General features: G+C 36.5%; 1 long non-coding RNA gene across 1 annotated transcript; it reads left to right on the forward strand.

Annotated features, from left to right (window-relative positions):
• Positions 1 to 876: 876 nt before the first annotated feature.
• Positions 877 to 1,457, forward strand: LOC311304274. Its single transcript, XR_014629902.1, has 3 exons — positions 877 to 997; positions 1,099 to 1,313; positions 1,391 to 1,457. It is a non-coding gene; the product is annotated as an uncharacterized lncRNA (long non-coding RNA).
• Positions 1,458 to 4,140: the final 2,683 nt, after the last annotated feature.

A 4,140-nucleotide genomic window follows, 5' to 3' on the forward strand; every position in this document is an offset into this window, starting at 1 on the left:
CCGGGGTTGCGGTGCCACCGGCTTGGGCCCGTAATCGCTGCTCGCAGCTATATTTTATATTTAAAAAATTTTTTTTTTTTTTTATTATTGTTAAAAAACATTCTACATTCAAAGCAATATTGAACTTGAATTTAAACAATATTTTGTGATGGAATCAAATTTTCTTAGAAATAAGAGGCTTGACGAATACAATGGCAGCCATGTGTGTGGACTTTTAACTTTATATAATTCATATAAAAACAGATCTTGAATAAACTGGAATAAAAATCTTTGTTTTCAGTCCAATAATTTACCTGTGTGTGTCTATAGCTAAATCTGTCATAAGAATAGAGATAACTGTAATAGTTTTGATATTAGTTTGTGTGCTAAAGAATTTAATGAATTGTTTTGAAAGCATTGATCTTAGTTTGGTGAAATGGGTAACTTGATCAGGAGCACTGATAGGGAACACAATCTAAATATCCATATCCAAAATATCAGCTATTGCACAACACTGATGTATTTGCATCTCTTTTGAAGATCTTTGCCATAATCGTGTCAAACATATCTAGAGCACAGTAAACATGTCTCAATGAGTTTCTTTTTCATAGGAGCCTATGAAAGATGAAGATGTTGAGCAGGAAGTTTGTTTTGATCGCTGTGTTTCTCCAGCTGTGCTTCTCTGCGCATGTTGTTAAAGCTGATGTGAGGATACAAGATTTACACATTTTATACACAACACATTTTTACACATTTACTTCCTATATGTATGGGTTATCAGTGCAGTTATGTGATTTATTTATATATATAAAGAATTATATATATATATATATATATATATATATATATATATATATATATATATATATATCATTTTTATTTTATTCACAGTATCATTTTGGGGACCTGCTGGAATTTAAAAGCGAATCAAAACCGGTTTATAGTCACTATGCTGTATATGTTGGTGGTGAGACTGTGAAGGGAAAGGAGGAAGATCAGAACATTTTTGAGATGTTAAGTATGACATCATGTCTTTCAAATTTATTACAAAATCTTTTGAAGACTGTCATACCCACTTTACATTCATTAAGCTTTTAACATTGCATCACTTTTCAACAGGGGATCCAGCCGGCTGCCGATTCGATAAAAAAGAAGGTCCTTTTAAAGTGAACAATTATTTAGACGGAGAACAGAAACCACAGAGCACGGCCGACATGATAAAGACCATTGAATATCTAATGAGTAGCGAAAAGTGTACAAAATATGATCTTATAAAAGGGAATTGTGAACATATTGCCACAATGGTTCGATATGGTGAATCCTACTGCAATCAGGTATGGCATATAGAGTCAATAAATCAATAATTAAAAAATACATTCTGATAAATAATGCTCTTATTATATTTGTGTAGATGGGAACCATGGTTGGATTTTTTAAAGGACTGGCAAAGCTGAACACCAAAGGCAATCTAAAACGGCGCGAAGTTTCAGCAGCCGCATGAACATCATCATCACTTTCTTCTTTTCCTTTAATCTTCCTAACTGTAAAGAAGATCTTAATAAACCTGCAAGAATGTAGTAAATGTGCAGTTTGTCTTAAATGCCTTAAAACCACACTTTGACACATCTATATGTGTAGTTTTGTCTTAAAACATCTAAAACATCTTCGCTCTATTAGAAATTCTCAAAAGGCAGATCATACATTTATAAAAATGTTTTATTAAAAATAGATGTCAGTGCTTAGTACAGCATTAAAGGCAGCCAGGGCATAAAATATGTTATATTAACATCAATCTGAAGAATCTGATTAAGAGATTCATTGAGATTAATTGAAAACATAGGACATATAAATATTAAACACAGAAACGTGACTGACTGTACGTGAAGAGAAGCTCATGATGACTGCATAATCTGAAATGCAGAAGATACACACTTGCGTGCGCACGCACACACACATCTGGTTCGCTATCTTTCTGGGGACTCTCCATAGGTGTAAAGGTTTTTATACTGGACAATCTGTATATTCTGTCCCGTTACACTAACCCGACCCCTAAACCTGCCCATCACACACAACTTTCTGCATTTTTACATTTTCAAAAAAATATAATTCAGTGTGTTTAGTAACCCATTTTCCTCTTGAACAAAAACCAAAAAACACATTTTGTTAGATAAATACAAACTCTACATTTCAAAATGCTAAAACTCTTTTTTAGGGAATTTACAGTTAAAGACCCAAGGACCAGATATGATTAAATAAGAAAGGGAGTTAGAAGTGCAGTAAATTTAAGACAAGAGTAAGAAAATAGTGAAGATAGTTTGCAGTTTCATCAGCTTCAAGACTCACAGGAGTTCGAAGGCCGCTCAGCTTACAGTTCAGTTACACCCTACACCAAGGTCTAAGCTACGTGTACGTCCTTGCTTCAGGTTAAATGATTCTGACTGGCTAAGAAATATAAGAAATAGATAAACATAGTAAATTTCCACACATGGACTGATAGCACATCTCCATGTATGGCTGATAGCAGGACCTGAGTTGCCCTCCGAGGTCACAAGACTGTGTCTAACCTTACAGAACAAAAATATATGGGAATATACTGCAAAATACAATGTAATATATTACATAATACATTTCCATATATGGGAAACTAGTGCTTATATTTTTCACTATACTGCAATATTGACCATGTATGGCTATATATTAATACATATAAAATATTTATAAATGAAGACAAAAATAGCATTACATGTAATATTCACAAAGTTTTATCCTGTATTGTGTACATATATGCACATACATGTTCCCATATAAATGTGAATGTATGTTCACACATATATACACACACACACTCACAGAATGAGTTCCAACCGATTTCTAGTTAGGGCCCAAGCCCTGAAAGGGCGAAGGCCCTATTGTTTCCGGTAGGATTATTTATTATTAGGGCCCAAGCCCTGAAAGGGCGAAGGCCCTATTGTTTTCGGTAGGATTATTAGGGCCCAAGCCCTGAAAGGGCGAAGGCCCTATTGTTTTCGGTAGGATTATTATTATTAGGGCCCAAGCCCTGAAGGGGCGAAGGCCCTATTGTTTTCGTTAGGATTATTAGGGCCCAAGCCCTGAAGGGGCGAAGGCCCTATTGTTTTCGTTAGGATTATTATTATTATTATTATTATTGTTCTTCAAGGGTTCGGGGGCTTTTGGGGCCTTTAACGTGCTCAAAAACTCATGAAACTTTGCACGCAGGTCAGAACCCGCGGCCATTAGGGCCGGGCTGAAGCTGGTACCCGGGCGTGGCAGGGGGGCTCAACAGCGCCCCCTAGAACACAATCTTAAATCTTGGACACATACAAGAACGTATTAGTATGAAACTCGGTACACATATAGATCTCATCGGGCCGAACAACTTTCGCACTCTAAGTTATTAGCTCTGCCCAACAGGAAGTCAGCTATTATGGGTTGTTTGAAAAACGCATGCTGTGGAATTTAATGTACTCCTCCTAGGGAATTGATCCGATCCACACCAAATTCGGTCAGCATGAAGTCAAGACATTGAGGATGCTAAATTGCGGACGGATTTTTGATATCTCGAACGGTTTGGCCGTGGCGATGAAACGAATTTATAGCGAGAAAAGATAAACAGGAAGTGTGTTATAACTTCTGCATACATTAACTGATCTTGATGAAACTTCCGCAGTGTGTTCGTTGTAAGAGGCCGATCACATGGATGTGACTATTGTGAGTCAAAGTTATAGCGCCACCAACTGGCAGCAGGAAGTGTGTCACTTTCAAAATGCTTTGAAATCACCCTCTTATTTTTACCCGATTTGCTTCAGACTTTAGGTGTACAATGTAGACACACGGCAGATGTAGACCTGTGTAAGGATTATTTATATCTTAGATACTGTTGCCGTGGCAACGCATCAAACTTTAATATTCTTTTTTGATGCTTTTGAGACTCTTAACATACTTGAAATTGCATGAAACTCGACAGACACATCACATTTATTAGCCAGTAGACATGTGCAAAGTTTCAGAAACGGGCGTGGTGAGGGGCTCAGTAGCGCCACCTTTAGTCAAAAATGGGGGCTTAGTTTTACATAGAGTCACTAAACTCGCTATGTATATTGTTCTCATTAAACCGGACAACTTTCTAATTCACACTTATTA

This window comes from Rutilus rutilus (genome assembly GCF_951802725.1).
Source record: "Rutilus rutilus genome assembly, chromosome: 14".
Lineage (NCBI taxonomy): Eukaryota > Metazoa > Chordata > Actinopteri > Cypriniformes > Leuciscidae > Rutilus > Rutilus rutilus.